The sequence below is a fragment of the Piliocolobus tephrosceles genome, chromosome 21 (genome assembly GCF_002776525.5).
Source record: "Piliocolobus tephrosceles isolate RC106 chromosome 21, ASM277652v3, whole genome shotgun sequence".
Classification (NCBI taxonomy): domain Eukaryota; kingdom Metazoa; phylum Chordata; class Mammalia; order Primates; family Cercopithecidae; genus Piliocolobus; species Piliocolobus tephrosceles.
The window spans coordinates 30,812,021-30,834,775 of NC_045454.1; the positions used below are offsets into that span (position 1 = coordinate 30,812,021).

The 22,755-nt window shown below is 39.8% G+C and overlaps 2 pseudogenes; both read left to right on the plus strand.

The window, feature by feature from the left end:
- The first annotated feature begins 5,548 nt into the window (after window positions 1-5,548).
- LOC111524810 lies at window positions 5,549-7,845 on the plus strand (annotated as a pseudogene).
- Window positions 7,846-7,940: 95 nt separating this feature from the next.
- Window positions 7,941-8,894, plus strand: LOC111524811 (annotated as a pseudogene).
- The last annotated feature ends 13,861 nt before the right edge of the window (window positions 8,895-22,755 follow it).

The following is a 22,755-nucleotide window of genomic DNA, read 5'->3' on the forward strand; positions in this document are numbered from 1 at the left end:
AAAAAAAAAAAAAAAAAAAAAAATTTCCTTTAGCTGAGTTTGCCCAGTTTTTACGTCAAGTAGTACTACATACCTTAGAGTCTTTCTATATTTATAGGTTTTGCATCAGTTTCTAAAAGCTGGAAATTATCTGATTTTGAATTTCTTATGGAAATAGAATCTTCTCCAGTAAAAATATCCCACTGATAAACTTCACTTCGAAGTCATGAAAACTAAATATTTCTCTTTCTGGTCATATTATCTGTACAATATTTAGTTATTTTTTATTTATTTTAATTTGCTTTCAATTTTAGTATTTGCTTTTGAAATTACTTTTTAAAGTTGCATAATATTCTCTTGGATTCTATTAATGAATGTCAATATTCTTTTTTTATTTATTTATTTATTTATTTATTTATTTATTTATTTATTTATTTTTGAGACGGAGTCTTGCTCTGCCACCCAGGCTGGAGTGCAGTGGCCGGATCTCAGCTCACTGCAAGCTCCGCCTCCCGGGTTCACGGCATTCTCCTGTCTCAGCCTCCCGAGTAGCTGGGACTACAGGCGCCCGCCTCGTCGCCCGGCTAGTTTTTTTTTTGTATTTTTTAGTAGAGACGGGGTTTCACCGTATTAGCCAGGATGGTCTGGATCTCCTGACCTCGTGATCCGCCCGTCTCGGCCTCCCAAAGTGCTGGGATTACAGGCTTGAGCCACCGCGCCCGGCCTCTTTTTTTATATTTTGATATTAAAATAAAACCTCAGTGTGGATGTGATGGCTCACGCCTGTAATTCCAGCATTTTGGGAAGCTGAGGTGGGTGGATTACTTAAACCCAGGAGTTTGAGACCAGACTGGGCTACATACTGTGGCTGCCTGCTGTCTAAGCCATCTGTACTCCCTGGGGGAGGGGCAACAGCCATCACTGCAGCTGCTAGCTACCAAAGACACTAAACCCCTGGGTGCAGGGGAGGGTGGCAGTCATCACTATAGCTCCAGGCCGTGCTATTCCCCTGTTGGAGCCAGGGAGTTTAGACAACTTGGTCCCAAGAGGTATTCCCCACAGCACAGCACACCAGCTGCTGCAGACAATGGCCAGACTGCCCCTTTAGGCCAGACCTTGATCCATCCCTTCTCACTGAGTGGGGCCTCCCTGCAGAAGCTCCAACAAATCCAGCTGGAAGCTCAGGGACAGAACCTTGATCTTCCTGGGCCTGACACGCTATGGGGAGAGGTTGCCATAGCCTCCATGGACCAGTAGACTTAGTGTTTCCTCTTGCTAGTTCTGCAGAATCCAGGCAGCCCAGACAAGTGGGTTTCCCCTCAGCACAGCACACCCCCTCCACCGAGGGACAGCCAAAATGCTTCCTTAAATGGTTCCTGGTTCCCATGCCCTCAACTGTGTGAAACTCCCAATAGGGGTCTCCAGATATTTTATACAGGAGCGTTCCTACTGATATTAGGTCACTGTCCCTCAAGATCAGAAATGCCAGAGGAAGGAGGAGGCACCTATCTTTGCTGTTCTCCAGCCTCCTCTGTGGGCATCTTCAGATGCAGGAGTGACCTGAACAAATAGGCCTGAAGTGAATCCCCAATAAATCACAGTAGCTCTACAGAAGAGAAACCTGACTATTGAAGGAAAAACAAACAGAAGGTAACAGCAACAACATCAGCAAAAAAAGTCCTGACAAAAACTTCATCCAAAACTTCATCCAAGGGTCAGCAGCCTCAAAGATCAAAACCGGACAAACTCATGAAGATGAGAAAGAATCAACCAAAAAATGCTGAACACACAAAAGGCCAAAGTGCTTCTTCTCCAAATGATCACAATACCTCTCCAGCAAGGGCACAGATCTGAACAGAGAAAAAGATTGATAAATTGACGGAAGTAGTCTTCAGAAGGTAGGTAATAAACTTCAAGGAGGTAAAGAAGCATGTTCTAACCCAATGCAAAGAAGCTAAGAACCATGGTAAAAGATTACAGGAGTTGCTAACTAGAATAACCAGTTTAGAGAGAAACATAAATAACCTAATGGAGCTGGAAAACACAGCATGAGAAATTTGTGAAGCATACACAGGTATCAGTAGCAAAAGCAATCAAGCAGAAGAAAGAATATCAAAGCTTAAAGACTATCTTGCTGAAATAAGGTAGGCAGACAAGATTAGAGAAAAAAGATAAAAAAGGAATGAACAAAACCTTTGAGAACTGTGGGACTATGTAAAAAGACCAAACCGGCTGGGTGCAGTGGCTCATGCCTGTAATACCAGCACTTAGAGAGGCCAAGGAGGGCGGATCACCTGAGGTTGGGAGTTTGAGACCACCCTGATCAACATGGTGAAACCCTCTCTCTTCTAAAAATACAAAAAAATTAGCCAGGTGTGGTGGTGCACACCTGTAGTCCCAGCTACTTGGGAGGCTGAGGCAGGAGAATCGCTTGAACCCAGGAGGTAGAGGTTGCAGTGAGCTGAGATCGTGCTATTGCACTCCAGCCTGGGCAACAAGAGTGAAACTCCATCTACAAAAAAAAAAAAAAAAAAAAGACTAAACCTATGACTGACTGGAGTTCCTGAAAGAGACAGGGAGAATGAAACCCAGTTGGAAAACACACTTCAGGAGATTATCCAGGAGAAATTCCCCAACCTAGCAAGACAGGCCAACATTCAAATTGAGAACATACAGAGAACCTCAGTAAGATACTTTACGAGAAGATCAACCCCCAGACACATAATCATCAGATTCTCCAAGGTCGAAATGAAGAAAGAAATGTTAAGGGCAGCCAGAGAGAAAGGTCAGGTCATTTACAAAGGGAAGCCCATCAGACTAAAAGCAGATCTCTCAGCAGAAACCCTACAAGCAGAAGAAAGTGGGGGCCAACATTCAACATTCTGGAATAAAATAATTTTCAACCAAGAATTTTTATCCAGCCAAGCTAAGCTTCATAAGCAAAAGAGTAATAAAATCCTTTTCAGACAAGCAAATGCTGAGATAATTCATCATCACAAGGCCTAGACTCATTTCACATGCAAAGACACACTTATCCTCAAAATAAAAAAGATGAGGAAAAATTTACCAAGCAAATGGAAAGCAGAAAAAAAGCAGAGATTGCAACCCTAGTTTCCTACAAAACAAGCTTTAAACCAGCAAAGATAAAAAAAAAAGCAAAGAAGGACATTACATAATGGTAAGGGAATCAATGTAACAAGAAGTCCTAACTATCCTAAATATATATGCACTCAATACAGGAGCACCCAGATTCATAAAACAATTTCTTGGAGACCTACAAAGAAACTTAGACTTCCACACAATAATACCAGGAGACATCACCACCCCACTGTCAATATTAGACAGATCAATGAGAAAGAAAATTAATAAAGATATTCACACCTGTAATCCCAGCACTTTGGGAGGCCAAGGCAAGTGGATCATGAGGTCAGGAATTCAAGACCAGCCTGATCAACATGGTGAAACCCCATCTCTACCAAAAATACAAAAATTAGCCAGGCACAGTGGCATGCACCTATAATCCCAGCTACCCAGAATGCTCACGCAGGACAATCGCTTGAATCCTGGAGGTGGAGGTTGCAGTGAGCCAAGATCACACCACTGTACTCCAGCCTGGGTTACAGAGCAAGGCTCTGTCTCAAAAGAAAGAAAGAAAAAAAAGATATTCAGAACGTGAACTCAGCTCTGGACCAAGTGAACCTGATAGATATTTACAGAACTCTCCACCCCAAAACAACAGAATACACATTCTTCTCAGTGCCACATGGAACTTACTCTAAAATTGATCATATAATTGGAAGTAAAACACTCTTCAGCAAGTGCAAAAGAACTAAAACTATATCATACTGTCTCTCAGACCACAGTGCAACCAAATTAAAACTCAAGATTAAGAAACTCACTCAAAACTACACAACTACATGGAAATTGAACAATCTGCTTCTGAATGACTTCTGGGTAAATGATGAAATTAAGGCAGAAATCAAGAAGTTCTTTGAAGTCAATGAGAACAAAAGGACAGTATACCAGAATCTCTGGGATGCAGCTACAGCAGTGTTAAGAGGGAAATTTATAGCACTAAATGCTTACATTGAAAAGCTAGAAAGATCTCAAATCAACACCCTAACATTACAACTAAAAGAGCTAGAGATGAAAGAACATGCTGATTTTTTTTTCTTTTTTTTTTGAGAGTAGTCTCGTTCTGTCGCCCAGGCTGTAGTGCAGTGGACAGATCTCAGCTCACTGCAAGCTCCGCCTCCCGGGTTCACGCCATTCTCCTGCCTCAGCCTCCAGAGTAGCTAGGACTACAGGCACCCGCCACCTTGCCCGGCTAGTTTCTTTGTATTTTTTAGTGGAGACGGAGTTTCGCCGAGTTAGCCAGGATGGTCTCGATCTCCTGACCTCGTGATCCGCCCGTCTCGGCCAACCAAAGTGCTAGGATTATAGATTTGAGCCACCGCGCCTGGCCGATTTTATTTTATTTTATTTTATTTGTTTAATTTTTTTTTGAGACGGATTTCACTCTGTTGCCCAGGCTGGTGTGCAGTGGCATGATCTTGGCTCACTGGAAGCTCTGCCTCCAGGATTCATGCCATTTTTCTGCTGCAGCCTCCCGAGTAGCTGAGACTACAGGTGCCTGCCACCACGCCCGGCCAATTTTTTGTATTTTTAGTAGAGATGGAGTTTCACCGTGTTAGCAAGAATGGTCTCGATCTCCTGACCTCGTGACCCACCCACCTAGGCCTCTCAAAGTGCTGGAATTACAGGCATGAGCCACCGTGCCTGGCCTCAAGCTGTCATTTTAAAGTATGTCACCATTTCTTTCAGCACTTTATGTCACGAGAGACAAAACCAGTGTCTGGAAAGGCCCCTAGAAGCCAGAAATAAATATGTATGTGCCACTCCTTTATATGTCTTTAGTAATGAAATCAGGAGTTGGCAATTTACTTGTTTTGTTTTGAGACAGAGTCTCACTCCCGTCACGCTGGCTGGAGTACGATAGCACAATCTCATCTCACTGCAATCTCTACATTCCAAGTTCAAGTGATTGCCTCAGGCTCCCGAGTAGCTGAGACTACAGAAGTGTGCCACCACACCTGGCTAATTTTTGAGTTTTTAGTAGAGATGGAGTTTTTCCATTTTGGCCAGGCTAGTCTTGAACTCTTGATCTCAGGTAATCCACTTGCTTTGGCCTCCAAAAGTGCTGGGATTACAGGTGTAAGCTGCCATTCCTAGCCCACAATTTACTTCTAAAGACAGTATGTCCTTTTGGGGAGCAGGAAGCGCTGCGTTCGGAAACTGTAACAGACTTCTCTTTCCTTTTATGTGGCTCTTTGCATTGTGCTTACTTGGGGCACTCTACACACTTAACTCATTTATAAATTTTCAACAAATGTATTTTGGTTACTATGTTTTTGTTACATTTATATGTCTATGAAGAAATTAGGGCCTGTCTTATTTTGCTGTGCCATCTTGCTTATGTGGTTTGTATAATTTTATAGGTTAGATTTGTAAAGTATATTTATCTGAGTCTAGCACGTGGAATAATTTGTTAATTTCATTTCTTCCAGTTATGCGTTCTCATTTTACACAAGACTTTTGGCCAGACCAGAGCATAAAAGATTCTTTCCAAGGAGTAATACTGAGAACATACACAGGATGTGGACATAAGAATTTATGATTAAGAAAAGACTGTAAAAGTGTCAATGAGGGTAAGATGCATGAAGAAGGTTATAATAAACTTAACCAATGTTGGACAACTACCCAGGGAAAAATATTTCAGTGTAACAAATATATGAAAGTCTTTCATAAATATTCAAATTCAAATAGACATGTTTAGTGAATGCTGAAGAGAAGTTAAAAGCTTTGCAACATTTCTTATATTTGTAGGGTTTGTCTTCAGTATGAATTACCTTATGTTTAATAAGGGTTGAGAACCATTTAAAGGCTTTGCCACGTTCTTCACATTTGTAGATATTCTCTCTACTATGAATTCTCTTATGCTGAATTAAGTGTGAAAGCAAGAAAAATGATTTGCTACATTTTATACATTTCAAAGTTTTCTTTTTAGTGTGTCTAATCTTATAAGACAATTCATACTGGAAAGAAACCCTACAAATGTGAAGAATGTGGCAAAGTTTTGAACAATTCTTCAACCCTTATGAAACATAAGATAATTCATACTGGGAAGAAACCATACAAATGTGAAAAATGTGGCAAAGCTTTTAAGCAATCCTCACACCTTACTAGACATAAAGCAATTCATACTGGAGAGAACCCTACAAATGTGAAGAATGTGGCCATGCTTTTAACCATTTCTCAGCCCTTAGGAAACATAAGATTATTCATACCGGGAAGAAACCATACAAATGTGAAGAATGTGGTAAAGCTTTTAAGTGGTCCTCAAGACTTACGGAGCATAAGGTAATTCATACTGTAGAGAAACCCTGCAGATGTGAAGAATGTACCAAAGCTTTTAAGCATTTCCCAGCCCTTAGAAAACATAAGATAATCCATACCGGAAAGAAACCCTACAAATGTGAAGAATGTGGCAAAGCTTTTAACAATTCCTCAACCCTTATGAAACATAAGATAATTCACACTGGGGAGACACCATACAAATGTGAAGAATGTGGCCAAGCTTTTAGCCATTTCTCACACCTTACTAAACATAGGATAATTCATACTGGAAAGAAACCCTACAAATGTGAAGAGTGTGGTAAAGCATTTAGTCAGTCATAAAACCTTACTAAACATAAGATAATTCATTCTGGAGAGAAACCCTACAAATGTGAAGAATGTGGCAAAGCCTTTAACCAGTCCTCACACCTTACTCGACATAAAATGATTCATACTGGCTGGAAACCCTACAAATGTGAAGAGTGTGGCAAAGATTTTAACCATCCTTCAACCCTTACTAAACATAAGATAATTCATACTGGGGAGAAACCCTAAAAATGTGAAGAATGTGTCAAAGCTCTCAACCATTTTACAAACCTTAATACACATAAGATAATTTATACTAGAGACAGACCCTTCATATGTGAAGAATGTGGCAAAGCTTTTAACCAGTCCTCAAGCCTTAATAAACAGAAAACAAATCATACTGGAGAGAAACCCTACAAATATAAAGAATGTGACAAAGCCTTTAGTCCTCACACCTTAAATACACATAAAATAATTGATACTGGAGGAAAACCCTACAAATGTAATAAAGGTGGCAAAGCTTCTAACCATTGCTTAGCTGTTACTTAAAATGAGAGAATTCCTAAAGAAGATACACTCCGCAAATGTGAATAATATGGCAAAGCTTTTAACTGGTCCTCAAATCTTACTGAACGTAAGATAATTCATACTGAAGAAAAACCCTTCAAATGTGAAGAATGTGGCAAAGCTTTTAATCAGTCCTCAAATCTTACTGAACATAAAATAATTCATACTAGAGACAAACACTGCAAATGTGAAGAACGGGCAAAGCTTTTAACCAGTCCTCTAACTTTACTCAACATAAAATAATTTATACTGGAGAGGAATGCTACAAATGCAAAGAACTTGGCAAAACCTTTAAGTGCTTCTCAAAACATACTGAACGTAAGGTAATTCGTACTGGAGAGATACTTTACAAATGTGAAGAATGTGGCAAAGCTTCTAACAGGTTCTCAAATCTTACTGAATATAAGACAAATTGGAGAGAAACCCTCCAAATATGAAGAGTGTGGCAAAGCTTTTAACTGGTCCTCAAACCTTACTGAACATAAGATAATTCATACTGAAGAAAAACCCTACAAATATAAATACTGCAGCAAAGCTCTTAACTGGTTCTCAGACCTTACTCAACATAAGATAATTTATACTGAAGACAAACTGTAAATGTGAAGAATGCGGCAATGCTTTTAATCAATTCTCAAACTTTACTGGACATAAGAAAATTCATACTGGAGAAAAAACCTACAAATATGAAGACGATGGCAACACTTTTAGCCAGTCCTCAACTCTTGCTAAACAAGATAATTCAATGGGAGAGAAACCCGACAAATGTGAATAATGCCATAACCATTCTTCAATTCTTAATACACATTTTATACTGAAGAGAAAACCTGCAAATGTGAAGAATGTTGCAAAGCTTTTAACTGGTCCCTAAACCTTACTGAATATAAGACAAATCATAATGGAAACTAGCCTTACAAATATGAAGAACATGCAAAGACTGTAACCATTTCTCACATCTTACCGCACATTAAGATAATTCATACTGAAGAGAAATCCTACAAATGTGAAGAATGTAACAAAGTCTTCAACTGGTCTTCAACTCATACTAAACATTAAGAGAATTCATACAAAAGATAAATTTTATAAATATGAAGAATGTGACAAAAGCTTTGAAAATTTTCAACCCTTATTGCACATAAGATAATTTACGCTGCAGAGAAATTCCACAAATATGAAGAATGAGGCAAAGTTGTGTGTTTTTTTTTTTTTTTTTTTTTTTGAAATGGAGCCATACTCTGCCACCCAATCTGGAGTGCAGTGGGGCAATCTTGGCTCATTGCAACTTCTGCCTCCTGGGTTCAAGCAATTCTCCTGCCTCAACCTCCCAAGCAGCTGGGATTACAGGTGTCTGCCACCACGCCCAGGTAATTTTTGTATTTTAAGTAGAGACGGGATTTCACCATGTTGACCAGGCTGGTTTTGAACTTCTGACCTCAAGTGATCCACCTGCCTTGGCCTCCCAAAGTGCCCCAAAGTGCTGGGATTACAAGCGTGAGCCATTGCACCTGGCTGAATGTGGCAAAGTTTTTAATAAGTTATGAAATCATACTGGAGAGAAACTCTACAAACCCAAAAGACATGACAGTGCTCTTGAGAACACCTTAAACTTTTCTAAACATGAAAGAAACCATAGTGTCGAGAAACCCTAGATATGAGTAATGTCACAAAGCCTTTAAATGGTTGTGACACTTGATTGTAAGATAATTTATCCTGGAGACAACTCTATGAAGAATGTGGCAAAATATTTAACCAATATTCACACCTTATCACGTAGGAAAGCATTTATACTTGAAAAAAAAAAAAGTACACCTATAAAGAATGTGGAAAGGCATTAATATCTGCTCACATCTTAACATCACAGAGTTTATACTTAATACTAACATTAAAAATGCAATTACTGTCAGAATATCTTTTAGAAAATATAAGCCTTAGAATGCTGAAGAGTATTTCTTTTGATGACAAACATTACAAATACAAAGACTGTTGTAGTACTATATTTGTATCACAGATCTTGTTGTGCATATTTTGTACTAGAGAAAAATCTTTTTTTTTTTTTTTTTTTTTTCTGAGACGGAGTCTCGCTCTGCCGCCCAGGCTGGAGTACGGTGGCCGGATCTCAGCTCACTGCAAGCTCCGCCTCCCGGGTTTACGCCATTCTCCTGCCTCAGCCTCCCTAGTAGCTGGGACTACAGGCGCCCGCCGCCTCGCCCGGCTAGTTTTTTGTATTTTTTTAGTAGAGACGGGGTTTCACCGGGTTAGCCTGGATGGTCTCGATCTTCTGACCTCGTGATCCGCCCGTCTCGGCCTCCCAAAGTGCTGGGATTACAGGCTTGAGCCACCGTGCCCGGCGAGAAAAACCTTAAAGTTGCTCAAACTTTGTTCATTATCAGGGAATTTATAATGGAGAAAAAACCTACAGATGTAATAAATTTGGAAAAGAAGTTTATAAACTACAGCTTAGAAGACAGTATACAAAGATGTTTTTGTTGATGCAGTAAATATGAAAAATATTCAATCCAAAATTAACTCTATGTAAATGTCAGAGAATTCACAGTAGAAATGATAAGGCTCTGGCACTTCAGACATTACACTAAATCAGAGGGTTGAGTATAAAAAATAATTTCAATCTAAAATTTAGATAAGTTACTTGCATATAACTTTAAAAAGGAGATGATTTTTTGGAGAATTATAATCACATTTGAAGTATATTTTTTGTATACTTCAAATATCAAAAAAATTAACCTTGCAATATTGAAAACATTTACAGACTCTTTGAAAAGCAAATAAGGATGTAATTCAACTCTCAAATTACTTCATGCTCTTCAGTCCTGCTTTATTTAAATGTGAAAGCATGCTATCAATTGTTGCTTCATCAGAGATATGAGATTCGTTTTTATTAGGTGGGCATTATTTATGACCTTTTTCATAAAGGAGAAAGGATATTAAAATATAAAATGCATGATAAAAATCTAAGTGGAGAGGCTTTTTGTGGTTAACTTACAATATTGAGTGATGTATGAGGTAGGTGTTCTGAGTAATATATTTTTCCGCATTATAGTGAGAGAAAAACATTTTAAAATTGTAGTTAAGATTAAAATTAAATTAGTGGGCCAGGCGTGGTGGCTTAAGCCTGTAATCCCAGCACTTTGGGAGGCTGAGACGGGCAGATCACGAGGTCAGGAGATCGAGACCATCCTGGCTAACATGGTGAAACCCCATCTCTACTAAAAAATTAAAAAAAAACTAGCCAGGCGAGGTGGCGAGCGCCTGTAGTCCAAGCTACTTGGGAGGCTGAGGCAGGAGAATGGTGTGAACCCAGGGGGGTGGAGCTTGCAGTGAGCTGAGATCCGGCCACTGCACTCCAGCCTGGGCAACAGAGCAAGACTCCGTCTCAATAAATAAATAAATAAATAAAAATAAAATAAAATAAAATTAGTGATATATTATATTAATTGTGCTTTTATGTAATGCAGTACATCCATAATTTTTAGATTATATGTAAACTTAATTTTTTAAACATATTTTGACATGTTAAGTCTACTGTATATTCAGTGATGGGTTATGCCACTCACTTTAACCTATCCCATCTTACTCAATGGCATAGGTAAGAAATGGCAACAGTTTCCTATTTGCTAACAGCGGAATAACATCTCTAGTAATCTCTTTTTTCAGTGGCTTTAATGTGCAAATAAGTTAAAGAATATTGTTCTTGTAGGTTAAATTTTTATACTTTTAATCTTATTTAAATTTCTTTTTCTTTTTTTTTTTTTTTTTTGCCTTGACAAATTTAAACTTATTTTTCTTAACTTTTGTGGGTACATAGTATGTATGTATATTTCTGCCATGTATAGCATATTTTGATACCAGCACAAAATATGTAATAATCACATCAGGGTAAATGAGGGATTCATCACCTTCAACATTTATTCCTTGAATTACAAGCAATCCAAATCTACACTTTTAGTTATTTTGAAATGTACAACTAAATTGATATTTATTATAGGATCATTTTTGTGGTCATAATAAAAATCATATAGGAATGTAAATAAAATCCATACATATCTGGGTCCTCAGTAATTATTTTTTAAAATTTGTTATCTATTTTTCTTTGAACCTGTGGCCACTATGCCTGGAAACATACACCTACAGACTTTTTAAAAAATTTACTCTATTTTTGCAGTTGCGAAATTTAGTAGAGTGAAAACAGAGCTCCCATACAAACAAGGGGACCCAAAGGGGGTAGCCAGTACTGGCTTGAATGCCTGGGTTTATATCCTGATCATTGTCCCTCCCCTTATGCTCTCAGGGAAGATGATTGGCTATTTCTTTACCTCCTGTTTTTGCCTAATTAGCATTTTAGTGAGTTCTCTTTACTACCTGTTGGTCGGGTGTTAGCTAAGTTGCAAGCCCTGTGTTTAAAGGTGGATGTGGTCACATTCCCAATTAGGCTTAGGGATTCTTAGTCAGCCTAGGAAATCCAGTTAATCCTGTCTCTCTGTCCCCTCTCTCAACAGGAAAACCCAAGTGCTATTGGGGGAGGTTGGTTGACGACTGCTCTAACTGCTTCCTGCTGAATTGGGGCATAGTAGGGGTCGTGCCATTGAGATTTCCTCAGGAGCGGTGCCTTTGATGTCATCAACATTGGAGCATGGGCTAGCAGGCCAGTCCAGGGGTTCACGGTAGATCTTAGTCATGTACTGCATCTGGGGCTCCATTTGAAGAATGATTTGTAGCTTTACAGCTTCGATTCTGGAAGAGAGAAAATTAACAAGGAGGTTAAAGATACAGGGATTGAAATGTATGGCCTGCAGTGCAGGGGATTATTTCTTTGGCACACTTCACAGGCCCTGACTATCTGCTTGATGGTTTTAAAAAGGCCTTGTCTAGTAAATAATAATTTGGCCATTTGATAGGTGCTATTAATGCCTAAATGAAAGGTTTGGTGAAGGGCTTTAATTAATTTCCATTGGTTACCTGCAGGCAAAATTATTTTTCCTTCTTCAGTGGCTAGGCATCCTGAGGGGGAGGAAACTATGTCCTTGTGCCTTTCCCCATTCTGTTTCTCCTGCTGAGTACTAAGGCTTGGTTTCCTGGAGGGGATTACCCCCGTACCAGGGGTCCTTCTATAAGCATTTCTAGTGGAGGGTCCTGCCTTGCGGCTCTTTTTGCTTCAATATCAGCTTGGCGTTTCCCTTCTATTTCCCTTTCCTTTCCTTTTGATGACCTTGGCAGTGTAAGACTGCCACCTCTTTAGGTTTCTGTACAGCCAATAATAATCTCCTAATGGCTTCTGATGTTTGATAGGTGTTCTCTCAGAATTTAGGGATTCCCTTTCTCTCCATATTGCTGTGTGGGCATGGAGGACTAGGTAAGCATACTTAGAGTCTATATATATATTTACCCTTTTTCCTTTTCCGAATTCTAGTGTCCAAGTGAGGGCTATTCGTTCTGCCAACTGAGCGCTAGTTCCTGGAGTGAGAGGATTACTTTCAAGTATTCCATTATCACTGATCACTGCACACCCCACTTTTCAAAGTCCTTTTTCTACAAAGGAACTTCCATCAGTATACAAGCTGAAGTAGTGATCAGTCAAGGGAACCTCTAGAGGGTCCCTCTGAGTGACGTAGGTTTGAGCAATTACCAGTTGACAGTTATGTTCTATCTTTTCTTCATTGTCTGGAAGACATGTGGGCTGGGTTAAGAGTTGCAAAAGTGCACAGTCGCAGCCCTAGTCCTTCGATTAATAGAGCCTGATATTTAAGTGAACAGTTGTCTGACAGCCACAAGTCTCCTTTAGCAGTGAGTATACTGTTTACATCATGTGATGTCCACACAGTAAGATCTGTTCTCTGTATTATTTTAACAGCTTCAGGTACTAAGACAGCTACTGCCGCCACTACCTGTAAACAATGAGGCCAGCCCTTTGCCACTACATCAATTTTCTTACTCAGATAGGCCATGGGTTGCAAGCTGGTCCCTTGAACCTGTGTAAGGACTCCTAGAGCTATTCCTGTTTTTTCTGTGACATATAAAGAGAAGCCTTGCCCTGTTGGCAAGCTTAACACTGGGGCTTGGTTTAGGGCCTTCTTTAGGGCCTGGAAAGCCTCTTTTGCTTCAGGTGTCCATCTTACTAAATGGATATTGGCTTTCTGAGTTTCCTTAATTAGTGTATATACTGGCCTGGCTATTTCGCTGTACCTGGGAAATCATATTCAGCAGAAGCCTGTTATGCCAAGGAACCCTTTTAGTTGCTTTTAGGGTTTGGGGATGAGGATAAGCCAGTATAGGCTGGATACGTTCCTCACTGAAGGTGCTAGTGCCTTTGAATAACTGTAGCCCTAAGTATTTAACTTGTTGTAAGCAGAGCTGAGCCTTTCATTTGGAATCCTTGTAGCCACAAGTGGCGAGGAAGTTTAAAAGCACTTGGGTGGCTTTGATGCCACAAGGTTTCTGAACGGGTGGCTAGAAGTAAATTATCCACATACCAAAGGGCAGGAGTGTCCAGTTATGAGAACTGGCTCAAATCTTGGGCTAATGCCTGGCCAAATAGATGGGGGCTATCCCTGAACCCTTGGGGTAAAACAGTCCAGGTGAATTGAGATGTTGGGTTCAAAGGATCTTCAACAAACAAACAAACAAACAAACAAACAAGAATTGAGTGTCAGGATGTACAGGGATGCAGAAAAAGACATCCTTAAGGTCCAGGACTGTAAAACACTCTGCTTCCTCTGGTATTTGGGAAAGCAGAGTAGAGTATAAGGGTTAGGTACAGCTGGGTATAGAGGGACAACGGTCTCATTGATAATCATTGATAATCCTGAGATCTTGCACTAACCTCCACTGTCATGTTAGGTTCCTGTACTCCTAAAATTGGAGGATTGCAGGGGCTATTGTGTGGTTCTACTAGGCCTTGGGCTTTTAGGTCCTTAATGATCTTTTGAAGTCCTTGTTGGGCCTTGGGTCTAAGGGGGTACTGCCTTTGGTAGGGAAAGAAGGTGGAATCCTTTAGTATGACTGGAACAGGACAGGGGTTCTTTGGTTGCCTACATTGTCCTTCTGTTGCTCAGACTTCAGGATTAATTCCTTCCTCAAGCAGAGGACAACAAATGGGTGTTCCTTCCCCTATGTTCAGGTGTATAATGGCCCCTGCTTTTGCTAGAATGTATCTCCCTAAAAAGGGAGTGGGGCTTTCAGGCATAGTTAGAAAAGCATGTGAAAAGAGTAAAGTTCCCCAGTCACAACTTAGTGGCTGGGAGAAGTATCTAGTGACTGGCTGTCCTAGGACCTCTCAGATAGTGACAGATCTGGAGGACAGTTGTCCGGGACAGGAGAGTAAGATTGAGAAGGCCACACCAGTGTCCAGGAGACAGTTAACCTCCTGGCCCTCAAAGCATACGGGGCTCTGTGAGGGTGATGGCATGGGCTGGTGCTTGCCCTGGTCACCCTCAGTCCTGCCACTGGATCATCTGGTTAGTGACTTCTGACTCAGAAGACCTTCATCCCCTGGGGCAGTGGGCCTTCCAGTGATTCCCTTGACATAAGGGGCATGGACGAGGGGGTGGCTTATTTCTATTTGGACAATCTTTTTTAAAGTGTCCTTGTAAACTGCACTGGAAGCAAGCCCTATTAGGCATTCGATTTGCCCAGCCTTTCTGTGTTCCAGAGCCTCCAAAGTCCGCTTGCCTGAGGGTCATGACTAAAGTGGTGTCCTTTTTTTTTTTTTTTTTTTTAAATCTCATTTGTCCCATTCCGCCTGCTCCTCCTGATCTCTATTATAAAAAACTGAGGTTGCCAAGTTCAATAGTGTTTCTAAGTTTTGCTCCGGTCCTAAGGCAGGTTTTCGAAGTTTTTTTCTAATGTCTGCAACTGACTAAGTGATAAACTTACCTTTTAAGATTAGTTGGCCTTTAATAGAGTCAGGTGACAGAGAGGTGTGCTTCCTCAATGCCTCCCTTAGTCTCTCCAGAAGAGCAGTCGGATTTTCTTCCTTTCCCTGTGTTATAGTGGACATCATTGAATAATTCATAGGCTTCTTCCTAGTTTTCCTTGGTCTTTCTAGTACGCAAGTTAGCAAGTGTCTGAAGCACCAATCTACATGTTCTGATTCTGCGTCCCAATGAAGGACTACACTGGGAACTGCCTGCTGGCCTGTGGGGAATCATTCTCTTTCCTCTGTTGTCATCCTATCATTGACCTGACTGAGATACCAGAGATCACCAAACTCTCAGGCTGCAGTTATGGTGGCACTTCTCTCATTTGGGGTTAGTGTCTGATCTAGCAGTAACATTTTATCTCTCCATGTCAGATCAAAGGATTGTCCTAGCCCTTGTAAAACATCAATATAGCCATCAGGGTTATCTGAGAATTTACCTAGGTCTATTTCAGTTTGCTTCAAGTCTGACAGGGAAAAGGATACATACACGCTGACTGGGCCGAATTCTCCAGAATACATCTTAGGGTCTTTTTTGCCTGGGAGGGAATATTTCCCATCTGAAAAAAAAAAAAAATAAAGGTGCTGGCACCCTTCGTCATTTTCCGATGAGCGTTAGTCCTACAGAGTCCTCTATGGTCTTAATGCTTATTCCTTTCCAGGGTGTGTAATCACCCATGGACTTCTGCTTATTAGATTAGTTACATTTACTGATGTAGCAGTCCTGCACCTGTTTTCCTGCCTTTCTTGACCACAAAGAAAGGGGTCTGGGCTGCTGGATTCTAGTGGTCCTTTACCAGCGTGCCCAACATGCCTTTGCACTCAGAGGTGAGTTCTAGAGCTAGGCTGGGTTCCTGAGTATTCCATAACAACCCAGTTGCCCTATCAAGATGTATAAACAACAGGTCATACGCAAATTCATTTCAGAGAGGATGTGGGTAACCTTTTGAGTCAGGACTGAGATAGAGTTTTTTGATTCTGTAAGCACTTTAAGTCTTGGCTGAGAGCAAACAGCTCGCATGTTTCACAGACCAATTAGGCAATTTCTCTAACTCTGCTTCTACAAGAGTTTACCTCAATTACTGAATACCCATTGCTTTTTTTCTCTCTCTCTCTCTTTTCTCATTCACCTGGGAGGAACCATCTATGGTCCTGTCTGGAAAGGAGTTCTAGGTCTGGTCAGACCTTTGTATGGTAATTAAGATTTAAATACCCTGTTAGGAAATCTACCGGTTTAAGGGAATTTCCAGCGGCCGATGTTAAATCATCGTTTTCTAACAAAATAGCTTCATACTTTAAGATTTTAGTTAGCAAGCTACTTTTTGCGGGTTTTTTTTTTGTTGTTGTTGTTGTTGTTGTTGTTGTTGTTTTTGACTTAGGATAGCTCTGAACTGGTGAGGTGCTCACAATGAGGTTTTCTCTAAAGTTATTTTTCTACTTTTAGCAAAGCATTTGCTGCTACTGACTGAATGCATTTGTCTTATCCATGGGTTACTGGGTTAAGGATTTTTGATAGGAAGGCTATGGGTTGCCAGTGGCCTCAGTGCTTTTGGGCTACGCCCTTGTTTACACTGACAACCAAGTGGTATTGGAGTATTATAGGGTCATGGAGAAGACCTTCAATGATCAATTATAGGTTTTAAATTTACCCTGACTTTTAAAGGAATAGGGCACACTTTTTTCTTTACGACTTCTATCTTTCTCTTTCTTTCTCTCCTTGACTCCCTCATTGTTTCTCTCTCTCTTTCCCCTCTGTCTCTCTCTCTTTCTCTCCTTTTCTCCTGGCTCTTTACAAACTTGGGGCCCTGGCAAGGGTGGTGGGGAACAGGTCCTACATAACTGCCCATGCCAAGAGCTGTATGCCTAAATTGGGATGGACACCAGGGAAAAGACTCTCGGGTCATAGCCTAGGGGCCTAAGGATGCAGCCAGAACTTCCTCAGATCCCTTTGGAGATACAGCTAGCTAGAGTAAATGAGAGTCTGAACCATTAGTACCTAGGAGGCAGAGATTGGAGGAAGTAGATTCAGAGATAAGGAGAATTTGGGGACTACACTTTCAAGAAAGTCATAGTCAGGACCCAGGAGGTATGGGTCAGAAGGAAAGGTAGGAGTGCACGCATGGGCAACTGTTGAGTAGAGACTTCTGGCTGCACCATTATATCAACCAGCTAATGCTGGGAGTTTGGGACCACAGCTTTCTGCCTCCAGTCTGCCCTTGGTTTCCCCAGGAAAATTGAAAGTGGAAGCTGGATCCAGGCAGACCAACGCTCCCAACCCAGAAGGGTTGGGGGTTGTTGGAAAGCCCTTTCCCAGACAGCCTCACACCTGAGTCTTAAGTCCGCTGGCCACGCTAATCATTTTTAACCAGCCGATGGGTGCCCGGTATTTTCCTTCAATTCTAAGGAAGGATAGGACAGAATAGCAAGCAAAAGTGGTCCAACATTACTCACCACTTTGGAGGTCCCTTTGTGGTTGCCAAAATGTTACTGGGGGGGTCTTTGCTCATAGAGCTCCCAAGATGGTGGCGGGCTGCTTCCAAGATGGCAGCAAGCCTTTTGTTCTCTGAGCTGGGGTTCTTGGCCTCATGGATTCCAAGGAATGGAATCTTGGGCCATGCAGTGAGTGTTATAGCTCTATCAGAAGCCGTGGGCCATGCGAGAGAACCGTGGAACCCAGTGACTAGTGTTCAGCTCGATTAGGACAAACCCGGGCACTTGGCCATACAGAAACAATGGCAAGCCTTTAGCCTGATTGGGAGTGGCAGTGGGTGGCTTGCTGGATCAGGAGCACAGCAGACACCCTGCCAGATCTGGAGGGGTGGAAGTCAGTGGGAGGTCTGTGACAGCGGTGAACAGCAGTGGTACACGGTGAGCAAAAGCTCAGCTCAAGCTGTAACAAACACGGACCAGAAGAGTATGCAGTTGCAAGATTTAATAGAGTGAAAACAGAGCTCCCATACAAAGGGAGGGGACCCAAAGGGGATAGCCCTATACAGACTTTTAGTTTTGATTTACATAGGGTTAAATATACATATATATTATTCTAAAGCGATACCTTAGGTGTAAGAAAATTATGAAATAAGTGTGTTTGTGTAATGATGAGTTTGTACCTATTTTCAGAAAAAAAATTATTAGAACAAAACAAATTATTGTAATAAGGTGACTAATTTACTGGAAAACAAAAAACTTTAAAAATCTGCAAAGCAAATCTATACTCTCTGGTTTGTATTGAATTCATTACTGTAACATCTTGTATCTTATGGTTCAGAATCCCCCCATGAAATTTATATGTTTTTATTTGCCTGGTACTCAATGCAAGACCCATAATTTTCTATATATATATATATTGTTTTGTAGTTTATGAAGTATACATTATGTGAACTGGTCATAGATTATAAGAATAATTTTTATGAAATTTAGTAGTGTACACAAAATGATTTTTAGATGTAATTCCACGATTAGTGTATTAAGCTGTATTTGCTTGCTGTGTAGCAGATGCTTCACGATAAGCCATAAGTATTCCTTCTGGAGTTAGTTTGTAACTTTAAGTCAGAATGGAAAATACGAATGGAGAAGAAACTACATTGATTCCTCATGTTGAGAGGACATTTTTCCCAGGATGCAAAGCTCACTCTTGCTGAATTTAAAGAGAAATTCTGCTTCTTTATTTTTAAATTATCTTCAATTTTGTTTGTCATATATTCATTTCAAGGATGTATGCATCACAGCTCTTCTCCTTCTTTTTCTGTGTTAAAGCTACAATTGTCTCACTTGTCTTCCTACCATGTTATTTTACATGGTATTTTGTAGGTTCTGATGAGAAAGTTGGTTGGATTTTTCCTTTGTGATGGAATCTCGTTCTGTCACCCAGACTGGAGTGCAGTGCCATCATCTCGGCTCACTGCAACTTCTGCCTCCTGGGTTCAAGCAATTCTTCTGCCTCAGACTACTGAGTAGCTGGGACTACAGGCACATGCCACCATGCCCGGCTAACTTGTATTTTTAGTAGAGATGGGGTTTCACCATATTGGCCAGGCTGGTCTCAAACTCCTGACTGCATGATCCCCCCTCCTCAGCCTCCCAAAGTGCTGGGACTACAGGCATGAGCCACCATGCCTGGCCAAAATTGCTATTTTTAATGTGCTAAGATATGGGTTTTAAGTGGAGAATTTGCTTACCAGTATAACTTTCAGATTAGTTAATTAAAATAAGAGACATACACTGTCCACACGTGAAATAATTAAATCAGTTAACATTGTTTTTCTTTGTATAAGAATAATCTTACTGGATTCTTACACAAAGTGTGGCAAGCATAAAATTTGTTACAAAATATATCTTATAAATTATATTTATAAGAGAGTTAATGGTAAGTAAAGAATTCTAAATTTAATTTTCTATGATATAGCACAACTTACATTTTTTACAGACTCCTGTTTTTACGTGTAAATGTTAAATGTTGAAAAATAATAAAATGTACTGTGTTGATTAGAAATTTGAAATGTTTATTTTTCATACTGATATTATAATTTGGAGAAATTTTTTACTGTTGTATAATTTTTGAAGTGGGTGAAATTCAGTCTACAGTTTTTATTTTTAGTCACCTCACTGTAGGCAACTCTTTGGTCATTTTCTCTGAAAAAAATTGTGGAGACAAGGTTATAACGGCTTCCAGATTAAAACATATCCTATTATTTTGCATGCAAGCTTGTTTACTGTGTTCAAACAGTGGCCAGTCTTGAGACCATAAACAACCCCTGCCCTTTTAACGTCTTTCATACCATTGCAATTAGCACCAGAAACTCCTGCTGTCCCAAGCTTAAAATAAAAACCCAAATTGGCTCCTTCTATGCATTGTACTGAATTCAGAACATGCTTTTAAATGTCAGAGCTCCTATGGTTATGACTGAAAAATTAAATGACAAAAACAGCTCAAAACTATATATTTTTGATACTATTTAGCCAAGTTAATGACAAAGACAGAGACTATTTGAAAAAATCAATAGCCTTCTATAATGTTTCAAACATATATTTTTCAACTTGACAGATAAAACATGTATTCTGTAAAATATGTTTTGAAGTATATATAGACATTGTCAAATGCTTAATTTTAGGTAATTAATGCTTTACCTCACATAGTTAACATTTTTGTGGTGAGAGCACATGACATTGTCCTAGCATTTTTCAAAACTACATTACTATTAACTATAGACACCATGCTGTACAATCAGTCTTTTGAATGTATCACTTCTGTCCTACTATAATTATGTATTCCTTGACAAACATCTTTCTAAAGCCCTCTTCTAAATACCTTGGCATCTGGTGGTTACAATTTTACTCTCTACTTCAGTTAATTTAAGTTTTATATAATTCATGTGTAGGTGAAATCATAAAATTTTAATCTTTCTGTTCCTGGCTTATTTAAATGAATATAATGTCCTCCAGGTTAATCCATGTCATTGAACATAATAGAGTTTTCTTTCTAAAAGATAAATAGTATTCTATTGTGTATATATACTACATTGTCAGTATTTACTCATTAGATGTTGACCTGTTGATTCTATACTTTGGCTATTGTGAAGAGTGTTGCAAACAACATGGAAGTGCAAATGTTTCTCATTATGATTTCATTTGTTTTTAAATATATATATCCAATAGTGAAATTGCTGTATTATATGGTAGTTTGATTTTAAATTTATTGAGAAATCTCTATTCGGTTTTCATAATGGTTTTCCTCATTTACACTCAAACCAGCGGTGTGCAAGCATTCCCTTTTCTTCACATCTTTACCGACACTTTTTTTTTCTTTTTAATAAGAGTCATTCTAATATGAGTGACTTTATATCTCATAGAGTTTTTGGCTTGCCTTTCTCTGATAATAAGTGACATTGAGAATCTTTAAATATCTGTTGGCTGCATGTATGTCTTTTTTTGAAAAATATTTAAGCCTTTTGCTCATTTTTAGTAGTTATTTTTTATTCTATTGTCACTTTCTTACATAATCTTCATATTCACCCATTGTCACATGTATGACTTGCAAAAATGTTCTCCCATTTATTAGTTGTCTTGTTGATTATATCAGATTCTGTGCAGCAACTTTTTAATTTGAAGTAATCTGACTCATCTATTTTTCCTTTAGTTCCCTGGGATTTTGACGTTAAATTAAAAAATCACTGCTCAAACCAATATTGGGGCTTTCAGTCTATGCTTTTCATAGCAGTTTCAGCGTTTCAGGCTTTATGTTTAGGAATTTAATATATTTTGAGTTGATTTATATATATGGAGTAAGATGAAGGACTCATTGCTCTGTGACTATAGTCCTCTCAACATCATTTATTGAAGATACTGTGATTTTCCTAAGAAACTGTCACCTATATAAAAAATCGGTTAGCTTTAAATACATGAATATATTTCTGTTCTCTCTTTTGAGCTCCATTGGCCAGTGTGACTCTTTTTGTTCAAGTACCCTACTGTTTTCTTTTTTCCTTTCTTTCTTTTCTTTTTTTGAGATGGAGTCTCACTCTGTCGCCCAGGCTGGAGTGCAGTGGCACGATCTCTGCTCACTGTAAGCTCTGCTGCCTCCCGGATCCACATCATTCTCCTGCCTCAGCCTCCCTAGAAGCTGGGACTACAGGCACCTGCCACCGCGCCCGGCTAATATTTTTTGTATTTTTAGTAGAGATGGGGTTTCACCCTGTTCGCCAGGATGGTCTCGAACTCCTGACTTTGTGATCCACCCACCTTGGCCTCCCAAAGTGATGGGATTACAGGCGTAATCCCACCGCGCCCAGCCCCTACTGTTTTCATTACTATAGCTCTGCAGTATATTTCAAGTCAAGTAGGATGATACCTTTAGCCTTTCTTCTTTTCTTGAATCCTTCTGCTATTCAGAGTTTTTTTTTTTTTGATGGAGTTTCACTCTTGTTACCCAGGCTGGAGTGCAGTTGCACAATCTTGGCTCATTGCAACCCCTGCTGTCAGGTGCAAGTGCTTCTCCTGCTTCACCCTCCCAAGTAGCTGGGATTACAGGCACATGCCACTGTGCTTGGCTAATTTTTGTAGTTTTAGTAGAGATGGGGTTTTACCGTATTGGCCAGTTGGTCTTGAACTCCTGACCTCGAGTGATCCACCCACCTCAGCCTCTCAAAGTGCTGGGATTACAGGTGTGAGAGACTATGCCCAGCTTTGAGCACACTTTTATTAGTTTTTCTCTGTTTAGTCCTTTTGTTTGTTTCTATTTTAAGAAGAATTTTAATTTCTACCTGAAATTACTAATTTAAACCCAAAGCATCTGAGACAGGTCTCAATTTAGAAAGTTCGTTTTGCCAAGGTTAAGAAGACACCTGTGACACAGTGTCAGGAGGTCATGACAATGCTTGCCCAAGGTTGTTGGGGCACGTGTTAGCTTTATACATTTTAGGGAGACAGGAGATATCCATCACTATATGTAAGATGTACATTGTCCGGAAAGGTGGGACAACACGAAGTTGGGTGGGAGCTTCCAGGTCATATGTAGATAAAGAACAATGGGTTGCAATTTCTCTGAGCTTCTGATTTACCTTTTATTGGATTTTTTCCAGGTC